General features: G+C 42.4%; 1 long non-coding RNA gene and 1 other non-coding gene across 2 annotated transcripts; both read left to right on the top strand.

Moving 5' to 3' along the window:
• Window positions 1–1,966: 1,966 nt before the first annotated feature.
• Window positions 1,967–6,060, top strand: LOC120222653. The gene is made up of 2 exons (XR_005526098.1): window positions 1,967–2,450; window positions 3,904–6,060. It is a non-coding gene; the product is annotated as an uncharacterized LOC120222653 (long non-coding RNA).
• Window positions 6,061–21,124: 15,064 nt separating this feature from the next.
• Window positions 21,125–21,231, top strand: LOC120223202. The gene has a single exon (XR_005526230.1). It is a non-coding gene; the product is annotated as a U6 spliceosomal RNA (small nuclear RNA).
• The last annotated feature ends 2,402 nt before the right edge of the window (window positions 21,232–23,633 follow it).

The raw sequence follows: 23,633 nt of genomic DNA, 5'->3' as shown, positions 1-23,633 counted from the left end.
TGTATCCACACAATATAGACTAGTACTCAGCCTTAAAAAGGAATACAATTCTGACCTATGCTACAACACGGTTGGACCTTGAAAACATTATGCTAAGTGAAGTAAGCCATTCAGAAGAGGATAAATCTTGTATGATTCCACTTCTACGAGGTGCCTAAAAAAGGCAAATTCAGGGGGCGCCTGGGTGGCTCAGTCGGTTAAGCGTCTGACTTCAGCTCAGGTCATGATCTCACGGTTTGTGGGTTTGAGCCCCACATCGGGCTCTGTGCTGACAGCTAGCTCAGAGCCTGGATCCTGCTTCAGATTCTGTATCTCCCTCTCTCCCTGACCTTCCCCTGCTCACACTGTCTCTCTCTCTCTCTGAAATTTAAAAAAAAAAAAAAAAGGCAAATCAGAGAGACAGCAAGTAGAAAAGATGTTGCCAGGGTCTGGGGTCATAGGGGGAGGGAGATTTTGTGTTTAAAAGCTAGGGTTTCTTAGGGCGCCTGGGTGGCTCGGTCGGTTAAGTGTCCGACTTCAGCTCAGGTCATGATCTCATGGTTCGTGGGTTCTAGCCCTGCGTCGGGCTCTTTGCTGACAGCTCAGAGTCTGGAGCCTGCTTCAGATTCTGTATCTCCCTCTCTCTCTGCGCCTCCCCCTCTCAAAAAATAAACATTAAAAACAAATGAAATAAGATAATTAAAGTATTAAATAAAATAATTGTAAAAACATTAGATTTTCCCTTATTGCTATGAGGGAACCAGAGTTCAGAGTTCCCATCCTACCTTAACCAATTAAAAACATGGGAGAAAATATATGGAAGAAAAACAAACCAGTTTTCGGGCACTGGACAACAGACAGTGTCTTGACAGTGATCCCCGAGAGAAGGCAAAACCAATGAGATGAGCCCTCAAGTCACCCTCCTTATTACCTGGAGAGAGTTTTCAGGCCAAACCATAGGGGGAAGGGATCTAAACACAACCTCAGCTGAGGAGGCAGAACTGAGAATTTGGGGAGGCAAAGGTAGCTAGATTGCAGGGTGGAGGCCTGTAGAGGCCAGAGTTGTCTAGAGAGGGCGCTCTAGAACCTGCCAGCGGTTCTTTAGATTTCTGCGGCATCGCATTCACGCGCGGACACCGAATGAAGCTGGAGAAAGCTGTTGGGGAGTTCTTTTTGTTATTTTTTTTAAAGATCTGCTCTATTGTTTTTTGATGTTTGTTTATTTTTGGGGAGGGGGGAGGAGCAGGGAGCGAGGGAGACAGAGGATCTGAAGCAGGCTCTCGCTAACAGCAGAGAACGTCAGGTGGGGCTTGAAATCACGATGACCCGATGACCGGAGCGCGGAAATCAGATGCTTAACTCACTGAGCCACCCAGGTGTCCCTCTTCTATTCTTGCAACTTCTTCCAAGTTTGAAATTCTTTCAAACTAGAAAGGTGTTTGCAGTGAAAGGATATTAAGTGGTATATCATGCTAACATTTACCAAAAGAAAGGGGGAGTGTCTGTATTAATATCACACAAAGTAGATTTCAGAGCAAAGACTCTTGACAGAGAAAGAGTATCTTTTTATACTAGCAGTGGAGTCAATTCAACAACAGCACAGAACAATCCCAATCATTTATGCACCTAAAAATATTTATTTCCAGTATCTTTATATTATAAATATGGTAACAAAATTGACATGTGCAACAAGAGGCAATTTATTAGGGGTGAATTTTGTGTCTGTCTTGAATCTCCATTCTCTGTGATATCAAGAGACAGAATACTCAAGTGTAGATATTTTCAGTCATTTCAGGATTCAACTTGGCCATTTTGGGGCGCCTGGGTGGCTGAGTCAGTTAAGCGACCGACCTTGGCTCAGGTCATGATCTCATGGTTTGTGGGTTCGAGCCCCGCGTCGGGCTCTGTGCTCAGAGCCTGGAGCCTGTCTTTGGGTTCTGTGTCTCCCTCTCTTTGTGACCCTCCCTGCTCATGCTGTGTGTGTGTGTCTCTCAAAAATAAATAAAACATTAAAAAAATAATAATAAAATGAACTTGGTCATTTTATATTTTCCTTCACTCTCTACCTCTATAGAGACGATTCGAGTTCCAGGGCTTGATGTGGTGGTGACAGCTGGTCCTCCATCATGGGCTCACCCAGCTCGCTCCTGAGATGTGCTGTTTCCCATGTGGTCTTGTTATCACATCTGTCTTCCAGGCATGCATCCTTGACGTCCATATCTTACGATGGTCTCTGGTCCCTTGCCCACACACTCTATACCCTCATTGTCATGACCACAGGCTATTAGTGCTGGACAAAAATTGAAAGGTTACCTTAGGCTGTTTCTGCCTAAGCCTACTCTTTGGTTCACAGGGTTCCAGTAGTAAGTGGGGCATAAAACCTGTCCACTCTTGGAGTCCCATAATGTATATGGAATTCTTTCGTTCATGAGCATGAAAGAGGCAACGAGGTGCAAAGACCAGATTAAGAGGTGAGCAGCATCTTATTCTCTTGTGGCCTCTTTAACTCTCTTCCTCCAGCCTAGGATTCCTTGTCTGGCCTTCCAGGGAGCAATACAGTCCAGCTCTTCATCTGCTCTCTTTCTCAGTCAATTGTTTATGGCATGAGTTTTAGAATCTTTGTTTTATTTTGACACTTAAAAACCAAGTTTTTGAAACTAAAAACTCCTTTGTGTTTCAAAATGTTCATTTAAAAAATTGGGTTTCCATTCTTTCCAAGTACTTCAGGGATACATCATTGATGTAGTTTTCTTAGTAGCTTAACCAATACATATTTAAAAATGTTTTTTAATGTTTTATTTATTTCTGAGAGAGAGAGACAGCATGAGCAGGGGAGGGTCAGAGAGAGAGGGAGACGCAGAATCGGAAACAGGCTCCAGGCGCTGAGCTAGCTGTCAGCACAGAGCCCGACATGGGGCTCGAACCCACGAGCAGTGAGATCATGACCTGAGCCGAAGTCGGATGCTCAACCGACTGAGCCACCAGGGCGCCCCTTATTTTCTTAACCAGAAGTCCACTTGGCTAAAGTCAAGGTGTTGGTAGGAGTGTGTTTCTTCTAGAAGCTCTAGGGGGCCATCTGCTTCTTGTCTTTGGCACCTTCTAGAACAGCCTACATCCATTGGCTTGTGGCCACCCCCTCTTCCCCAAGTCACCAGCACAGAGCCGAGTCCTGCTCATGCTGCCATCTCTCTGGTTCTCTCTTCTGCCTCCCTCTTCCACTTATCAGGATCTTGGTGATTACACAGGGTGCAGCACGATAATGTCATCTCAAGATCAACATTAGCAAACTTCTGTTTAGCAACAGGCATTTCGCCTAATCCTGGCATACAGTCATGGGTACAGCCACAGGTGAATAGCCTAACCTAGTCCAATCAGACTGAATGTCAACTCCAGCTAAGAACACTGGGACAGGAGGACTCTCTCTCTTCTTCTAGACCCGGCCTGCCCAGTACAGTAGTCAGTGGCTATTTAGGAAATTGAGCACTTGAAATGCAAGCAGTGTGACTGAGACGTTCTCTAAGTGTAGAATACATACTGAGTGTTGAAGACTTAGCATAAAAGAAAACATATGTAAGATATGCTATCAATAATTTTTTTAAGTTTATGTATTTACGTTGAAAGCGAGAGAGTGTGTGTGCACGCACACGTGTGCCAGCAGGGGAGCGGCAGAGAAAGAGGGAGAGAGAGAGAATTCCAAGCAGGCTCCCTGCTGACAGCGCAAAGCCTGAACCCACGAACTATGAGATCATGACCTGAGCCGAAACCAAGAGCCCGCCGCCACACCGACTGAGTCACCCAGACGCCCCTGTTATCAATAATGTTCAAATGATTCCATGTTGAGATAAGATTTTGTAACTATTAGGTTAAATATAATATATTATTGGAATTAATTTCACTCTTTCCTTCTTGCTTTTTTAAAAACAGGACTACCAGAATCCTTTAAATCACACACCATGGCTTGCGTTATATTTCTACCTGACAAGGCTGTTCTAGATGGCGGTGCAAACAGAAGTGAAGATTGCGACTACTGTAGCAAGTTTTGTCTGTGTGTGGGAGGTCAGCTTGGGATGAGGCTGCAAGTGAAGAAGGCAGAGCAGAGAGAGAATGAAATTGGCTGCTTGATAACATCACTGGACCACTGGTCCACCAACCAGGAACCATCCAACCATAACGCCCTCACAGACTTTCCATCCCCTCCTCCTCAGCCCTACAATCAACACTTCCCTTCCACTTGGAGACCGCCTGTGGTAATGTTTATTCTTCCCAACTGAGGCCAACATTCTATTCCGGAATGTGTAACTCAACTTGTGTTGAAGTTAAAAAGTACAACAATCATTACATCATCCTGTGAGCAACGTCCAGGATGTGTTTGCTTGCGAGACAGAGCAGCAGAGAGGGGGGACTTTCCACTTCCTTCTTTTGGCACCTTCTAGATCTCACAGTCCCTCTGCTCATCTTTAAGACTTTGGAGTATTTGGTCCCTCTCTTCAGACGGCTGTTGCCAGCTCATTCGCACAGCATATAGCTTCCATCTCCCTGCACATGAAGCCCTGTGGCTTCCCTTGTCATTCTGCACTTCGTGGCCCTTTTGACCCCTTCGGCTCTGGTCTGTTCTGCAACTTCCACTGTGCAGGGTTCCTTCCAATGCTGTTGGACTGAGCAAGTTCATGATCGGCACCAGCAGCTCAAGCTGCTCTGTAAGCCTCCTGTGACTGCTCTCTCCTTCCGTTCCAACGGCCTTAAAGTGGTGTCTGCCTGCCCCTCAGCAGAGTCTAGGAGGCTTTAGAAAACTGTAGACAATTTTTCAAAATTAGAATAAAGCTTTGCCAATGACAATACAGAAATCCCATAGGCGTAAGGTGAGAATGTCACAATAACAGAAACAGCATGTGGCTGAAAGCAAAGCCCACGGGAGCAGCCTTGTGCTCTTACTTCAAAGCTGGCCAAGCCTGGCAAGCTCCCGCGTCCCCAAACATAATGCAAAATTTTCTGTGTCTCCAGTATCGTATTGTGCACCAGACTAACGTTGACCCAGTTTACCTTTATTTCTAGGGTGGCTTTTGTTATGGGGGTGAGGGCAGGGATGAATCACAGATCTGAAATAAGGATATTCTAGGATATTTTCTATGTAATTACATACTATTCTTACTTGAAAAATTTAAATTGCTTTTTAACAATTTAGAGGTTATTTCATTTATGAATAGATTTAAGATTATTCAAAGACTTTATAAAGACTCTATGACTGAAACAGAAGCTATATTAGAAGTTAGAAGTGGGATTTTGCCAGTGCTTGATTGCATTATGGCCAGTGGCATAGGACTTCCTCAAGCCGGTGGCTCACACCTCCAAGGGGTCCAATGCTGGGAAGAAAAGTCAAATGGGAAACAAAGCAGGACTTGGTAATCGTCGGCCAAGTCCTCCATACTCCCGAATGTGGCTCGCATTGGTGGACGTGGGCTGGAGAACGTGGCTGCGGCCAGGAAGACACAGTGCGACTGTCTCTCCTCTGCCCGCTTGCCTCTAAGATGGCCTCCACACAGCAGCCTCAAGCTAACAGACCCGCCCCATTGCAGGGAGAGAGGAACAGGACAGAGAGACTTGGCCAGGCTTGACCACTCAGGGAAACTGAACTTGACCCTTTCTTCTGCGTATTATCTCAGCAGGCAGGAGGCAGAAAGGGCCTTGCGCTGCCTGGAAGAAGCTGCTGCAGTGTGCTCACCACAGGAGAGCGGAAACTGTGAGGGGAGCGCCATGGAAAGTGTGAGGGGAGCGCCATGACGCTGCTGACCCTTAAGGTGTAAATGACAGCTGCTAAAATGCCTCATGTTGAATCATCAATTTCCCCTCCCTTTGCATAAAGCAGAGCTGGGGAGGAACACACAGTGGGGTGAGTTGGGGGAGTCTCCTCTCTGAAAGGCAATACTTCCCATAGAACCTCAAACCTCATAGTAAACTAGCAGCTGTTTGCTACTTGTTTGACTGTGGAATGAGCATCTTTGTTCTTATTTATTATGGAGTTACCAACTTGTACCTTCATGCAATGCTTCATTGAGCATTTGTAATTAAAAAATTTTTTTTTAATGTTTCATTTTTTTTTTTTTGAGAAAGCAAGTGCATGAGCAGGTGAGGAGCAGAGAGAGAGTGAGGGACAGAGGATCCGAGGCAGGCTCTGTGCTGACAGCAGTGAGCCCGATATGGGGCTTGAATTCCCCAACTGCAAACTGCGAGATCATGACCTGACCTGAAGTCGGACACTCACCTGACTAAGCTATCCAGGAGCCCCTGTAATTTTTTAGAGACTTTTTAATTTTATTTTTAGAGACAGTGTGTACAAGTGGGAGGGGGGAGCAGAGGGAGAGAGAATCTTAAGCAAGCTCCATATGGAGCCTGATGCAGGGCTTCATCCCACAACCCTAGGATCATGATCTGAGCCAAAATCAAGAGTTGGACGCTCAACTGACTGAGCCACCCAGGCACCCCGAGCGTTTGTAATTTTTAAGCTATAATATCCAGCTTCTACCTTCAAAGAGCTTGTAATCTAATGGAGACAATACGTAAACACACAAAAAATTTTACCCATAAAGATTGACTTAAATGCCGAAGAGAATAATGAAAGACATAAAGCAGCTGCCCTCTGATAAGTTTTAAGGACAACACTTACTGAAGCCTTTCCAAAGAAGGATGACCACTGAGCGAAGCTGGCCAGGGAGAGACCAGCAGACATGAGATTTCAGCTGGACCTTATAAGACAGTAGTTACAAGTTAGACAGGAGAAGGGAAGTGGGGAGAATGTTCCAGGAAAGTAGAGGGAAGAGCAAGGTAGATTCCAGAGACGGTGAGTAAAACTGTTTGACCACAGCAGAGAGTTCCTCAGCAGAACTGTGGAAGGTTAGATTAATAGGTCATGTTGGCATCACACTTTGAAGGGATTTACATGCCAGGCTAAGGGATTTGGACTTTATTTACAGGCCATGGGAAGCCATTCAAGGATTCTAAGCAGAGTAACGACAAGATCAAAGGGGAGTTAAAATGAAGTCTTCAGAAAATAAGGCTCAGAAGTAATGATATGGGATGGTGAACATTTTTTTCCTTATTTTACAAATATTCTGCAATGATTTAGTTCTTATCACTCAAAAGTATAATCAAGTCTTTTCTTGCTAAAAAATAGAAGTAAATTTCTTCTTGGTCTCTCTATGCTGTTTCCTCTTCGAGAGCCTTCTTGGTTTTGAGCATTTGTTTTCAATTTGCAATAAGTTGAGGTGTCAGACTAACTTGCTGTCCGTCTTGTGATTCCTGTCCAAAAGAGTGTGGACATCCCCTTACCACAGACATAAAAGCTCCACTGCATTTAGCTAGAGCATTCCTTGCCATGGGAGATCATGAGTTGCTCCTATAAACACCTAATTAGAAAACTTTATTTCTCTTCCTCCAAAATCTCATCAACAGAAAGGAGTAGATGTTTTTAATTCAGTTCATTTCCCCACTAAATGCACAGTGAGGACTCGCTGGCTTTTTTATTGGACTCCTGTCCCGGCACGTAGTACAAGATTCTCTTCTAAGATACTATGCTGGGGGGCATCTGGGGGCTCAGTTGGTTGAGTGTCAGACTCCTGATTTTGGCTCAAGTCCTGATCTCAGAGTTGTGGGATCCAGCCCTGTGTTGGGCTCTGTGCTGACTGAGGAGCCTGCTTAAGATTCTCTCCCTCTGCCCCTCTTCCACTCGCATGCTCTCTCTCTCTCTCAAAAAAATAAAAATTAAAATTAAAAACCAAATAAATAAAAATAAGACGCTATGCTCACTTTCTGCTTAGCTCAGCCTCAGCCTCGTTCTTTTCATCCCCATGGGCTAATAGGAAAGCATCCTCACAGTCACACCCAGAAAAATTTTACCGGCTCTCTGTGCACACTTAGCCCAGTCAGGCTGACACATAAAAGGAACCATCACACATTGAGCCACACAAGGAACTCAATGATAGCTGTTCCCCCTACCTATGCCTGGTCCTGTTTCTGCCTTCTGGTAACCAAGATGCCCAGATGATTCTAGTCATTTTGGTGAGAGCCTCAAGCTCTTCATTCGCTTCATTACCTCCTTCCACGTGTACTTACCTTGGGCATCCAGGCTTCTGATGTTTGCCCACCGCTTTGGAGGTGACAGAAAATGGGGGCAGAACTGGGTTTTACAGTAAACTCATCTATTTCCCCATCTATCTTGTCCCAGATGACAAGCACATATCTCCAAAGGACACCTCCTAATCAGTGTTCTAAATAGTAGGGGTTTCAAGATCTGGGAAGCACCAAGGAAAAAAACTATGAAATGGAATGTAGAGTAGGACTTCTCCTGCCTGACTAGAATTGTAGCTAGGGGCGCCTGGGTGGCTTAGTCGGTTAAGCGTCCGACTTTCGCTTAGGTCATGATCTCGAGGTTCGTGGGTTTGAGCCCCGCATCGGGCTCTGTGCTGACTGCCAGCTCAGAGCCTGGAGCCTGTTTCAGTCTGTGACTCCCTCTCTCTCTGACCCTCCCCTGCTCACGCTGTCTCTCTCTCTTTCCTAGAAATAAATAAAACATTAAAAAAAAAAAAAAAGAATTGTAGCTAAAAGGCTAAAAGTTGAGGACAGGAGGAGCTAATACTGAGAGACTGTGCCAGCAGCTGGGACCACACACTTCTCCCAGAGCTTACTAACCAGTGGTAGAAGTGGCTCTGCTCCCACGGCCGTCCCACCATGCTTTCTGTTAGAGGGGGAGGGGGTCAGGATTCATAACAAGTGGCGATTCTCTTCCCAACTGCCCAAGCAAGGAGATGCGTCTGTTCTGTGATCACCCACCGGCAATGAGGGTGCCTGTGGGAAGCCTCGATTTGGGCGTCTCATTTCCCAAAGTTCACTGGGCTTCGACCTCAATTGCAACTTGCCAGTCACCCCTGCCCTGGTGTGAGCGGGCACCAGGGAGGTGTAAGGAAGTGGCTGGACGCAGGGAACGGATAGCGGCTGCAGTCCCATGCTGGGAAGGCGGCCATGTTGCCAACCACAGAGCTGCTGGTGTCGTGGTGCGGTGGCTTTGCAGTGTCGGCCTGGTTGAGCTGCACTACATACCCACTACTTCCCTTGCCATTTGTTTCTAGCTAGGGTTGGCCACAAAAGGGAGAACTGGAAGACGGGAGTGGAGCAGTGGCCATATCTACTCTCGGAAGGTCCAGGCAAGTCAGTCCCTCTCACCGCACAGGCTGGTTTCTGTGGATCCAGTGGCTCCATTGTTGGTAGGGAAGCAGACTGGCTAAAGCCCGGGCTCTCCTCCTGAGCTCTTCCACATCCTAGGCCTGGGCCAGGTCCCAGTGCGGCACCATTGCCAGAGCACCAGCCTCTCCTGCAGCTCACCCATGGCGACGTCGTCAAAGGCTTGCTGACGGGATTCCGGTGAGAGGCAGATATAGTTTCAACTGCCCCTCCTGTCTGCCATTTTGCACTCATCTTTCCTTCCCGCCCCTCAGCCTATGACTCGGCCCCAGGCACAGGAGGAACAGCTGGACTGAGACTGTTTCACCCGCTCTCTCAGTTGAGGCACAGCTCTACATAAATCCCTTATTCTATGTCATTCCTAGCGGTTCTACTTCTTGAGTTAGTCCTACCTCATACACGAGGTTTTCCCCCAAAATCCGTCATGATACCCCTAAATTATGTGGAGAAACTCAGTATGGTTAAAAAGAGCACAAGTTGGGAAGTCAGCGAAGTGTCCCAATTTCACCTTTTCAACCAACTTGCCGTGTGACTTTAGTAATGTCACTTAACCCTCCAAATCTTGGTCTCATCACTTAAAAAAAAATTTTTTTTTAGTGTTTATTTATTTTTGAGAGAGAGAGACAGAGTGTGAGTGGGACAGGGACAGAGAGAGAGAGACAGAATCCAAAGCAGGCTTCAGGCTCTGAGCTGTCAGCACAGAGGCCAACGCAGGGCTCGAACTCACGACCTGAGCTGAAGTCGGGTCAGACGCTTAACCATCTGAGCCACCCAGGTGTCCCTCATCACTGGTTTTAAGGGGGCTTCGTCTAGGTGGTCTCTAAAGAGGTTCCCAAGTTTAAACATATAAGTGAACACATGATATCCAAGTTTATTCTTAAGAGTTTCTGAACTCTTTAAAAGCAGCTGTGAAAATTAAACTGTAAGAGAACTATTACTGACTGGTTAATTCCAAATTTTATGACAATTCTCCTGTTACTCAGTTATGGTAAACATTCTTAGGGGCACATGCGAAACTCACAATTCCTCATTCTTTGGGTACTTGGCCTCGTGTATTAAGGTAGGTCTCCGGCAGCCATGTTACTATTATATGACCACCTCCTCCCCTTGGTCTAATACTGACTAGACCAGAGGTGTACCCCTGGCCCAAGGAGGCCCTCAGATACTCCCTCCTAGGAATTGAGAATGGGACCAGAAAATTGCTTGCCAGCTTCTTTGGGTCCCTCAACCCCCAGAAACACTGGGGTGGCCATGTTCCCATATTCCTCCACAAGGTCCAGAGAGGCAGGAAGAATGTGTCTGACTTGAGACAGACAGTGAGGCACGTGCCCACAGAGAAGCAAAGGAAAAAGCTACAGGGAAAGAGTCCCATTGGTTTCTGGTCCTAGCCTGGCTGCATTCCTGCCCTTGGTTCCTTGAAACAACCTGTGGTTTTATTTTTTCCTGCTTTCTGTTTATGCTGGCTCAGGCTTATCTTTATTACCTGTTCCCAAAGAATGTTAACTGATAAGACAGTAGAAATATCTATTTTTTATAGAAATTAGTTAAAAACTATTGATTCTTTTTAAAAAATTTTTAATGTTTATTTATTATTTTTAAGAGAGAGAGAGAGAGCAGGGGAGGGGCAGAGAGGGAGACACAGAATGTGAAGCAGGCTCCAGGCTCTGAGCTGTCACCATAGAGCCCGACACGGGGCTCGAACTCCCAGACAGAGAGATCATGACCTGAGCTGGAGTCAGACGCTTAACCGACTGAGCCACCCAGGCGCCCCTGACTATTGATCCTTTATCATTATGCTTCTTCATTCAAAGCAGAAACTTTGGTTTTGAAAAATTGCACAGCCCTGTTAGACAATGGATAGTTTTGAACCGCTAATGATATTTGTCTGATAGCATCAGTAAAAACTGCTTCCTTAGCATCAGCCTCTTGCCCTCTGGCAAATAGGCATTAACCCTCCAAGTGAACATTCTCATACAAAAACTCAATGAATCATTAATCGTCTCATATTGGAGCACTGGGCTTAGCACATAAAGGTAGGGTTCAAGTCCCAGTACTGCCATTCACTATCTGTGTGCCTTTAGGTAAGTGTGTAAGGTCTCTGGCCCTCAAATATTCCATCTATTGCATAGAAACAAGTTCTTCCGTAAAATGTGACTGCGGCGTTTAAATGAACTGCTACGTGCCAAAACACTTTATAAATCATAAAGCTCTTTACAAATGTGAATTCAGAACACTGAATATTCGAACGACTGTGTTGAAATATAGTAGAAAACACAAGCAAGAGAAGGAAGACAAAGGAAACACTATCAGACAATGCGCTTCCATGTGGAGTGCCAGAACCTCAATGGAAAATTCCCTTCTCCACCCAGTTTATCTAAAATAAGAGTGACTGTAATAACAGAAATGAACTCCTTCTTTATGTTTATGCTAAGGTAGAGAAGTAATGTTCTTTCCTACAATCCAATCATGCAAACATGGGTATAAACAGAAGTTCTAGCATACAGACTCAAAGACATGTTTCTAGAGTTTTAGCTCAATGAGATGTGACACATCATCTATATATACAAACACTTCTGTGAATGTACATAACACCCTATGTACGGTATACACATATTAACATGGATAGTGGGGATTCCAGAGTGAGAGGCTAACTGGGAATAACCACTGGGAACTCAGACATGTTCAGGCACGTCTGAAGGGCCAGAATGTGAGACCACCCAGGATCTATTTACATGAGGACCTGAGATCATGTACACAAGGGACAATGATGGGACATGCTGGACAGAGAGGAGACCCCCAAGAATAAGATCACCTGCCTTTGGGAAACAGAAATCTGTTAAGTTCTCCTTGCCCCAGACAAGTGTGTCTATACAGGAAGAGGGGCCATATGTACAAGCCTGTTGGCCCTGTAACTGCAGTTTAGGGTGGCAGAGACAGCTATTTCTCTACAGCATGCTGCACTGGTGTCACCCAGATGTCCTCAGTATCCCTCTCTTGTGACCAAGAACTAAGAAGACAGCTAGAACCAGAGAGTCTGTGTGGACCAAGTAAGAGTGTAAGAAAATACTGGCAGAAGTCACTTCCTCCTCACTTCAATATGGTGCCCGTTTATTAAAAACCAATAAGGAAGGGGCGCCTGGCTGGTTCAGTCAGAAGAATCATGCTACTCTTGATGTTGGGGTTGTGAGTTCAAGCCCCACATTGGGTGTAGAAATTACATAAATAAAATTTTAAAAAATAAATATGATACAATAGAAGCCAATAAGGCCTATGGAAACAAGAGATGATGAGGGGGCGGCACCTACCCATTGTGCTCTGGTCCGCCAACCTCTCCAGCTCACATCCACCTATCTCCCTCCACTCTGCATCTGGCCCATGTCCATGGCAACTTCCTTCCCACCCAAGGGTGAGGCTGCTTGTACTAAAAAACCCTGCTGACTCAACTCAAATGCAGAGGTTTGCATCCACAGTACCATAGCATCCGGGTGTACTGTGACTCCTCGCCATGGTGATGTGGTCTTAACAGGACAGACAGAGCGGTCCTTTAATGAAGAAGTCATGTCACTTCTCTGCTCAAAACTCTCCAGTGGCTTCTTGTCACACTCAGAGGAGAGTCCCTCCTGTCTTCATCTCCTTTGACTTCTACTTTCAGAGGGGAACCAGGTTTTGTGGGGCCTGAAGCTTATACAATTTGGAGGGCTTTTAAAGAGATACCATACAAAATTATGTATGGGCATGAATATTTATTTACAATGAGAAAACTAATCACAACAGATTAAAAATCTTCCCAACGCAGGGTGCCTGGGGCACAGTCGGGTAAATATCTGACTCTTGATCTGGGCTCAGACCATGATCTTGCGGTTCATGGGATCAAGCCCCGCATCAGGCTCGGTATTGACGCCATGGAGATTATCTCCCCCGCCCCCCCCCGGCTATGTGCCCCTCTCCTGCTTATGCTTGCTCTCTCTCAAAATAAATAATTTTTAAAAATCTCCCCAACTCAATTTTCCCTTAGCTAGATCCCCAAAAAGCCAAGTGTCAAATGTGCAACACCATCCAGCCAGGGGAGAAATGTGATGGAGGAGATATAGAGGAAGAAGGAGGCAGCAGTCGTAATCAAGTGCAGTTGAAGTAGCTTATTTTTGTAAATTTTACAAAATGTGTGACCATGTGAACACACCACTAGGCTTCTTTCAGGCTTTGGAGGAGACCCGGGCAAGCTAGGGGCCCTGGCTGGGCCCTTTCCTGCTCTAGTCTTGTTGGCCTCCTTTGGGCGAAATCACCAAGTTGTTCCGCTCTCAAGGTTTTGCCCTTGCTGCTGGCTCAGGCTGAGATATCTGAATTCTTTCCTTGCTCATTTACATCGGGTCTCTGCTCAAATATCATGTGTCAGAGGGTCATCTGCAGACATTCTACATGAAAAATAACCTCAAATCCATTTCCATCCCTCTTGCCCTGCTTTCTTCCTCTCCCTGCACACATCAACACCAGATATGCTATCTGCTCGTCTGCTGGACGTCTCCCCCACTAGAATGTGAGAGCAGAGATTCTGTTTGCTTCGCTGCTTTACTCCCAGCACCCATCGCAGTGCCTAGATAATGGTAAAGGATCAGAAACTCCTTGTTGAATCAAAAAATATATATATATTAAGATTTTATTTTTTTAGGGGTGCCTGGGTGGCTTAGTCGGTTAAGCGTCCGACTTTTGCTTAGGTCATGATCTCACGGTTTGTGGGTTCGAGCCCCGCGTGGGGCTCTGTGCTGACTGCCAGCTCAGAGCCTGGAGCCTGTTTCAGTCTGTGACTCCCTCTCTCTCTGACCCTCCCCTGCTCACGCTGTCTCTCTCTCTCTCTCTCCTAGAAATAAATAAAACATTAAAAAAAAAAGATTTTATTTTTTTAAGTAATGTCTACACCCAATGGGGGCTCAAACTCACAACCCTGAGATCAACAGTCACATGCTTTACTGACTGAGCCAGCCAGGCGCCCCTGAATCAGTAAATATTTTAATAATTACAAGTATTACATTGCAAGTACTTGTTGACAGGCCTCTATTAGCTGGTATGATTCTTGAGAGCAAGAGACTTATCATCCCTGCATTTATTTATTCAACAAAGGTTTCTGAGCACTCTGTGTGTATTATTAGTCTCTTAGAGCTGCCATAACAAAATATCACAGACAAGGTGGCTTAAACAACAGAAATTTATTTTCTCACATTTCTGGAGTCTGGAATTCCAAGATCAAGGTGCTGTGAGGGTTGGTTTCTGGTTAGACCTCTCCTTTCAATTTGCAAATGGTGCCTTCTCACTGTGTGCTCACGTGGCCTTTCCTCTGTGTGTACCCATGGGAGAGATCTCTGTCTCTCACTGCGTCTCCACTTCTTATAAGGATACCAATCCCATCAGATCAGGGTCCGCCCTCATGACTTCACTTATGACTCACCATTAATTACCTCCCGAGAGATCCTGCCCCAAATAGTCACATTGGGGGCTAGGGTTTCAACATCAATTTTTAAGGGACACAATTTAGTCCGTAACACCATGTTGCTGGAGATGCAATATGACCAAACCCGTCCTGACTTCAACCCCCATGGAACCTGAAGCACATACTACAAAGAGTAAAATCTAATAAAAATGCTCAAGATGGGGATACGCTGAGGAGACAGTCAGAAAGGACTATACTATAGGAAGCAGGAGACACCAATAGCAACACCAATAATAATAGCAACATTGATTTCATACTTCTATGTGCCAAGGACCATTGCAAATAAGAAACAACAGGTAGATACTATCATCCTCACTTTAAAGCTGAGTTAGAGAGGATGCACACCTTGCCAAGTTCACACAACCAGTGCATGGCAGAGACAGGATTCAAACTCAGGCAGTCTGCTCCCACAGTCATATGCAATAGAAGGTTGGAGAACTGCCCCATTCCCCTCACCTTACAGACGAGACCACATGACAATAACAGCTATGTGGTAAGCTGATGTCAGTATTAGCGATAATGTCTGTAAAATTACAGATTATCACACTGACGACTCCCAGTGAGTCAGCACCCCTGGTAATCGTGGTATTCATGCCTTTAGGTAGTCTCCTCCCACATTGACTCTGGCCTTGGCCTTCTGACTTGCTTGGCCAATGAGACATAATACCGACACAAGCAGAGGCCTGATAAACACTTACACATTGGGGCTTACCTGTTGGAATCCCAATGCCATGAAAAGAAGTTTACTCCATGGAAAAAGAGAAGAGGCAGCTATCCCTGCCAGGTGAGGCTATCTTAGATCTTCCAGCTCTAGCCAACCCACCAGCGAAACGCAGCTTCCTCTTTTTTGTTTTTAAACGAAATCTTTATGTATCTATTTTTAAAGTAAGCCCTATGCCCAACATGGGGCCGTGGGGCTTAAACTCACAACCCAAGGTCAAGAATCATACGTCTCCTGAGACAGTCAAGCGCCCCTAAATGCAGCTTCTTGAGTTAGCCCGAGCAAGACTAGCGCTAGAACCCCCCAGCCAAACCACAAAATCATGAGAAATAATAAATGGTTTTGTTTTAAGCCACTAAACTTTGGGTTGGCTTGTTAAGCAGTAATACATTATGGATACATTAATTCCTATCACTATGATCTGTTTTTACTTAGAATACTTCTGATACCAAATGTGTGGGTTTCCCCCCTCCCCATCAACCAGTTCTTCAACTCTCTAGACACCAACTGGGTTTTCTAAAATTTAATTCAAATTCTGACACCAACTACCCAGAGTTAGACCCCACAGGTTAAGGGCTCAGTCTCACAAGACTGCCCCAACTCCAGAGGCCAGTTGTAAATTCAGGCTTCCCATAATTGACTGATGAGCTACAAAGTTGGGGGTGCGTGGGAGGGTAGTTCCCACAACCTTGTTCTTGGTCTTGATAATTTGCTAAATGGCTCACAGAACTGAGGAAAAATGGTTTATTTACTATTACCAGTTTTATAAAGGATACAACTCAGAAATAGCCAAATAGAAGAAATTCAAAGGGAATGCGGCTGGGAGGCAGTGTAGAGCATCCATGCTGTCTCTAGGCAGGCCACCATCCCAGTACCTTATTGCTCACCAACTCGGACTCTCCAAGCCCTGTAATTTAGGGGTTTTATGGAGGTTCCATCACATAGGCACGATTGATTAAATCATTATGATTGACTCAGTCTCCCCAGAAGACTTTTAGTCCGAACCAATCACATGGTTATTCCCTCTGACAACCACCCCCAGCTTAAAGCTATCTAGGGACCCACCAAGAGTCACCTCATCAGCATAAACTCAGGCATGGTCAAAAGAGGCTTATTATGAAAAATAAAAGATATTTGTCTTCTATCACTCAGGAAATTCCAAGTGTTTTTGAAACTCTTGTGTCAGGAACCAGGAACCAAGATCAAATATATATATGTATGTATATATACCCATACATATTTCTCATTATATCACAATGTCACACTCCTATTTTAAAAATACTTATGTGTGCCTACGAGCCAAGCATTATGCTAGGCTTTAGGGATCCTATGGTGAACAAAACCAAAATGGGCCTTCCTTTCACATTTTAATGGAGAAGGCAAATTAAAAAAAAAAAAATTAAAATCAATGTACATTGCTCTGTGTACTATGATGAACAAAATTTAGGAGGTGAGGCAGAGAATAACAGGGAATGAGATCTGCATTTGATAAGGTGACCAATGAAAACTTCCCTGAGATGAAATTTAATTGGAAACTTTAAAAATGAGAAAAAAGAGGTGCCTGGGTGGCTCATTAGGTTAAGTGTCCAACTTCAGCTCCGGTCATGATCTTAGGGTTCACAAGTTCGAGCTCTGCATCAGGCTCTGTGCTGACAGCTCAGAGCCTGAAGCCTGCTTCGCATTCTGTGTCTCCCTCTCTCTCTGCCCCTCCCCCACTTGCACTCTCTCTCTCTCTCTCACCCAAAAATAAAAATAAAACATAAAAAAAAATTTTAAGTGAGAAGAAAGTAGCCATGCAGAATTATATAATAGGTCCTCAGTAAGTGATAGCTATTTATTAATAGACATATAAAATTATTGATTGGTATTTATTAATTATTTATGCAATTGTTACATAGTAGGAGCTCAGTATATATTAGTTCTCTGCACTTCCCCTTCCTCTGTGTCACCATTACTATCACTCAGGTCCAGTCAAGAAATAGTCACCATTACTATCACTCAGGTCCAGTCAAGAAATAGAAATCACATGAGGTATATCAACCACGGGGATTTAATATAGAGAATTTACTAACGGTGTTGGAAGGCTGAAAGAGCTAAAAGGAATACTGAGGTCATCTAGAGGGTTGCAGGAAGCAACTAACACTTCTAGTGCTAAAATAACTAAAGGGAAAAAAAAAACAAAAAACAAAAAGAAAAGGGGCGCCTGAGTGGCTTAGTCGGTTAAGTGTCCGACTTTAGCTTAGGCCATGATCTCGCGGTTGGTGGGTTCGAGCCCCGCTTCGGGCTCTGTGCTGACTGCCAGCTCAGAGCCTGGAGCCTGTTTCAGATTCTGTGTCTCCCTCTCTCTCTGACCCTCCCCTGCTCATGCTGTCTCTCTCTCTCTCTCCTAGAAATAAATAAATAAAATAAAATAAAATAAAATTAAAATAACTAAAGGGAAGGGGTTGGGAGATACCAGAACCCAGGAATGTGGAGGAGTGGCTCATGGAGAGAAAGCATCACTCAGGTGCTATTGATATTTCTGAGGGGACTTGATGAGGTTGGTTCTCAAGGAGCACCCCATTAGATTGAAGCTGACACCAACTGCTGTTCCTGAAGCAAGGTGCTCTTGTTGGGGAGTGTGGACTGGAAGAGCAAGTTATCACAAGAAGGAAGTCCCTTCCCCTACTTCTACAACCTCCAAGTCTCCTCCTAAGTGCCCACTATTTGCAGAGCCAGGCAGGAAGCCAGTAAGCAAGGTACACTATGAGAGGTACATTGCAGTGTCCAGACCCAGAATAATAGAGAAGAGTATTCAAGGGTGGATTTGGAGCTAAGAAAAAACAGGCAAAGGACTAAGGTTGTCCAAGCTGGTCCTACTTACCTCATATGTTTTTTCTAGCATGTGATCTAGTATACCACTTGTCCTGATTATCTGTTATTATTTTTTAAGAAACAATTTTTATTTTTGAAAATAGTTTCTGAATATAACTGTTATTTATGTTTACCAATAAAACTGTGACCAGGTATATATATGTAATATAATACCTAGAGCAAACACTAAAAAGCTAATTAAGAGATATACTAAAAAAAAAAAAAAACAATAATAAATAGGTGGAATTGTGAAAAATGTTAAAGTAAAGGAAAATACAAAAATAAAATGGAAAAATTAAAGAGAAAAAACAAAAAACAAAAAATAAAATAAAACACCTAATCCATAACATATCAGTATATCAATAATGACATTAAATATAAATGGCCTTAATTCACCCATTAGAAGAAATTGGCAGAAAGCATAAAAAAATGTTAAACTCTGTAATGTCTGTAAGAAACATACTTCAAATATAATAACACAGGGAGGTTGAAAGTAAAAGGATGGATATGCTATATCATGCAAGCATTAATCAAAACAAATCAAGGAAGTTAAAAAATGGACAATAACAAGTGTTGGTGAGAATATGGAGGAATTGGACCCCTCACACATTGTTGGTGGGATTATAAAATGGTACATTCACATTGTAAAAATAGTTTGGAAATTCCTCAAAAAAGGTAAACATAGTGCTACCATATAACTCAGCAATTCCACTCCTAGGTATGTATCCAGTGAGAGTGGAAACATGTCCACACAAAACCTTGTATACAGATGTTCAAACTACCATTATTCATTATTCATAGTATTCATAACACCTAAAAGGAGAGACACCCTGAATGTTCATCAAATGATGAGTGGATAAACAAAATGTGTATATCCATAAAATGAAGTGTATAAAAAGGAGAAGGCCATAAAAAGAAATAAACTCTTATTAGTGCTACAACATGGATGAACCTTGAAAAGATTATGCTGAATCAGAATACATATTCTTTTCAAGTCCACGTGGAATATTCTCCAGAATAGATCACATATTAGGCTACAAAACAAGTCTCAACAAATTCAAAAAGACTGAAGTCATACCATGTGTCTTCTCTGACCATGATGCTATGAAACTAGAAATCAACCACACACACACACACACACACACACACACACACACACTATATGAACACAAATACATGAAGATTAAATAATATACTACTAAACAATGAATGGGTCGACCAACAAATCAAAGAAGAAACTTAAAATAACATGAAGACAAGTGAAAATGAAAACACAATGGTTCAAAACCTTTGGGATGTAGCAAAAACTGTTCTAAAAAGGAAAGTTTATAGCAAGACAGGCCTACATCAAAAAGCAAGAAAAATCTCCAATAAACCTACACCTACACCTACAGGAGCTAGAAAAAGAAGAGACAAAACTCAAAACCAGTAGGAGGAAGGAAATAAGAAAGGTTAGAGCAGAAATAAACAAACTAGAACTAAAAAAAACAATTGAACAAATCAGTGAAATCAGAAGCTTATTCTTTGAAAAGATCCACAAAATTCATAAACTTTTAGCCAGACTCATGAGAGAGAGAAAGAGAGAGAGAGAGAGAGAGAGAGAGAACTCAAAATCAAAATCAAAAAATGAAAGAGGAGAAATAACAACTGACACCACAGAAATACAATAATAAGAAACTATTATGAAAAACTATATTCCTACAAATTGGACAAACTAGAAAATTTGAATGGACCAACAACCAGCAATGAAATTGAATCCGTAATCAAAACTCTCTCAACAAACAAAAGTGCAAGATCAGACAGATTCATAGGTGAGTTCTACTAAGCATTTAAAGAAAAGTTAATAGCTATTCTCATCAAACTATTCCCAAAAAAATTGAAGAGGAAGGAAAGCTTCCATTCATTGTATGAGGCCAGCATTACCCAGATACCAAAACCAGATAAAGATACTACAAAAAAAGTATAGGCCAATATCTCTGATGAATATAGATGCATAGCTCCTCAATGAACTATTAGCACAACAAATCCAACAATATATTTTAAAAAGTCATTCACCATGATCAAGTGGTATTTATTCCTGGGATGCAAGGATTTCAATATTTACAAATCAAACAATTTGATACATCACATCAACAAGAGAAAGGATTAAAAGCCATATGATCGAAGCACCTGGATGGCTCAGTCAGTTGAGTGTCTCACTTTGGCTCAGGTCATAATCTCACGGTTTGTGAGTTCATGAACTCGAGCCCCATGTCTGTGTTCTGTTCTGACAGCACAGAGCTTGGAGCCTGCTTCGAGTTCTGTGTCTCCCTTTCTCTCTGCCCCTCCCCTGCTCATGCTCTGTCTCTCTGAAAAATAAATAAACATTAATTAATAAATAAATAAATAAATAAATAAATAAAACCCATATGATCACTTTAATAGATGTAGAAAAAACATCTGACAAAGTACAATATCCATTCATTATAAAAACTCTCAACAAAGTAGGTTTAGAGGGAACATACCTCAATGTAATAAAGGACAGCTATGAAAAACCCAGCTACCATCATACTCAATGGTGAAAATCTGAGAGCTTTTCCCCTAAGATCAGGAACAAGGCAAGGATGTCTACTCTCATCAATTTTATTCAACATAGTATTAGAAGTCCTAATTACAGCAGTCAGAAAAAGAAAGGAGAGAGAGAGAGAGAGAGAGGAAAGGCATCCAAATTGATATGGAAGAAATCAAATTTGCACTATTTGCAGATGACAAATACTGTATATAGAAAACCCTAAAGTCTCCACCCAAAACCTACAAAACTGATAATTACATAAGGTCTCAGAATGCAACATCAACATACAGAAATCTATTGCATTTCTGTGCTCGCTTCGGCAACACATATACTAAAATTGGAACGATACAGAGAAGATTAGCATGGCCCCTGCGCAAGGATGACATGCATATTCGTGAAGCGTTCCATATTTTTCTGGGTGTTATATGGAAACCAACTTGACAATAAACTATTTGTAAAAAAAAAAAAAAAAAGAAAGAAAGAAAAAAAGAAATCTATTGCATTTCTATACACTAATAATGAAGCAGCAGAAAGAGAAATTAAGAAAATAATCCCATTTACAATTGAACCCAAAATAATAAAATATCTAGGAATGAACTTAACCAAAGAAGTGAAAGACCTGTATTTTGAAAACTATAAAATCTTGATGAAAGAAATTAAAGACAAAACAAACAAATGGAAAGATATTCCATGCTCATGGATTCGAAGAATAAATATTGTTAAAATGTCTATACTACCCAAAGCAATCTACACATTAATGCAATCCCTATCAAAATACCAGCAGCAATCCTAAAATTTGTATGGAACTACAATAGACCCCAAATAGCCAAAGCAATCTTGAAAAAAACAAAACAAAACTGGAGGTATCACATTTGCAGACTTCAAGTTACATTTCAATGCTGCAGTAATCAAAACAGTATGGTACTGGCACAAAAACAGAAAAATAGATCAATGGAACAGAAGAGAGCCCAGAAATAAACCCATGATTATATGATCAATTAGTCTTTGAGAAAGAAGGCAAGAATATGCAATCGGAAAAAGACAGTCTCTTCAACAAATGGTGCTGGGAAAACTGGACAGCTGCATGCAAAAGAATGAAATTGGGCCACTTTCTTATACCGTACACAAAAATAAAATGGATTAAAGACCTAATGTGAGATCTGAAACCATAAAAACCCTGGAAGAGAGAACAGACAGCAATTTCTCTGCCATTAGCCCTAGCAATATTTCTAGATCTATCTCCTGAGACAAGAGAAACAAAAGCAAAAATAAACTATTGGGACTATATCAAAATAAAATTCTTCTGCATAACAAAGGAAACAATCAACAAAACTAAAGACAGCCTACTGAATGGGAAAAGATGTTTGCAAATGACATATCTAATAAAGAGTTAGTATCCAAAATATATAAAGAACTTACACAACTCAACACCAAAAGAACAAATAACCCAATTAAAAACAGGCACAAGGTATGCACAGACATTTCTCCAAAGAAGGCATCTAGATGACCAATAGACACATGAAAAGATGTTCAACATCACTCACTGTCAGGGAAATGCAAATCAAAACCACAATAAGATATCACCTCTTACCTGTCAGAATGGCTAAAATCTACAAGAAATAACAAGTGTTGGCAAGGATGTGGAGCAAAAGGAATCTTCATACACTGCTGGTGGGAATTCCAACTGATGCAGTGATTGTGGAAAACAGTATGGGGATTCTTCAAAAAATTGAAAAGAGGATGACCATATGACAGTAATTCCACTAGTGAATATTTACCCAAAGAATACAAAAACACTAAATTCAAAAAGACTATAGTCTTACTATAGTATTATAGTATACGCACCCCTATGCTTACTATAGTATTATTTACAATAGCCAAATAATGGAAGCAGCCCAAGTATCCATTGATAGATAAACAAAAGCATATACATATGACAGTATAATACTGTCATAAAAAGAATGAAATCTTGCCATCTGCACCAACATGGGTGGATCTAGAGATATAAAATTAAATGAAACAAGTCAGTTGGAGAAAGACAAGTTATTATATGATTTCACTCATATGTGGAATTTCAGAAACAAACAAACAAAGGAAAAAAGAGAAACCAAAAATCAAACTTTTTTTTTAATGTTTTATTTATTTTTAGGAGAGAAAGAGAGAGACAGCGTGAGCGGGGGAGGGGGGAAGGGTCAGAGAGAGAGGGAGTCACAGACTGAAACAGGCTCCAGGCTCTGAGCTGGCAGTCAGCACAGAGACTGACGCGGGGCTCGAACCCACGAACCGTGAGATCATGACCCAAGTGAAAGTCGGACGCTTAACCGACTAAGCCACCCAGGCGCCCCAAAATCAAACTCTTAACTATAGAGAACAAACAGATGGTTACTAGAGGGGATGTAGGTGGGGGGATGGGTAAAATAGGGGATGGGGATTAAGAGTATATTTATGATGAGCATGGACTAATGTATAGGATTGTTGAATCATTATATTGTACACCTGAGACTAACATGACACTGTATGTTAACTATACTAGAAGTTAAATTAAAAAGATTATAGTGAATAAAGAAGCCAGTCATAAACTCATATATTGGATGATTCCTTTTTTATGAAATGTCCAGAACAGGTAAATCTACTGAAACCAAAAGAAGGGTATTGTTCTCCAGGGACTAGAGAGGAAAGGGGAAATGGAGAGTGCTAATGAGTATGAGGTTTCATTTTGGGGTGATGACAATGACCTGAAATTCAACAGTGATGATAGGTGAATTTTATGGTATATAAATCACAACTCAATAAAGTTGTCTTTTTTTTTTTTTTAA

Source organism: Hyaena hyaena, unplaced genomic scaffold, assembly GCF_003009895.1.
Source record: "Hyaena hyaena isolate Hyena2069 unplaced genomic scaffold, ASM300989v1 scaffold_17, whole genome shotgun sequence".
In the NCBI taxonomy this organism is placed as follows: Eukaryota; Metazoa; Chordata; class Mammalia; order Carnivora; family Hyaenidae; genus Hyaena; species Hyaena hyaena.
Note: the sequence above shows the minus strand (reverse complement) of the source record. Positions and strands in the feature narration are given on the sequence as shown.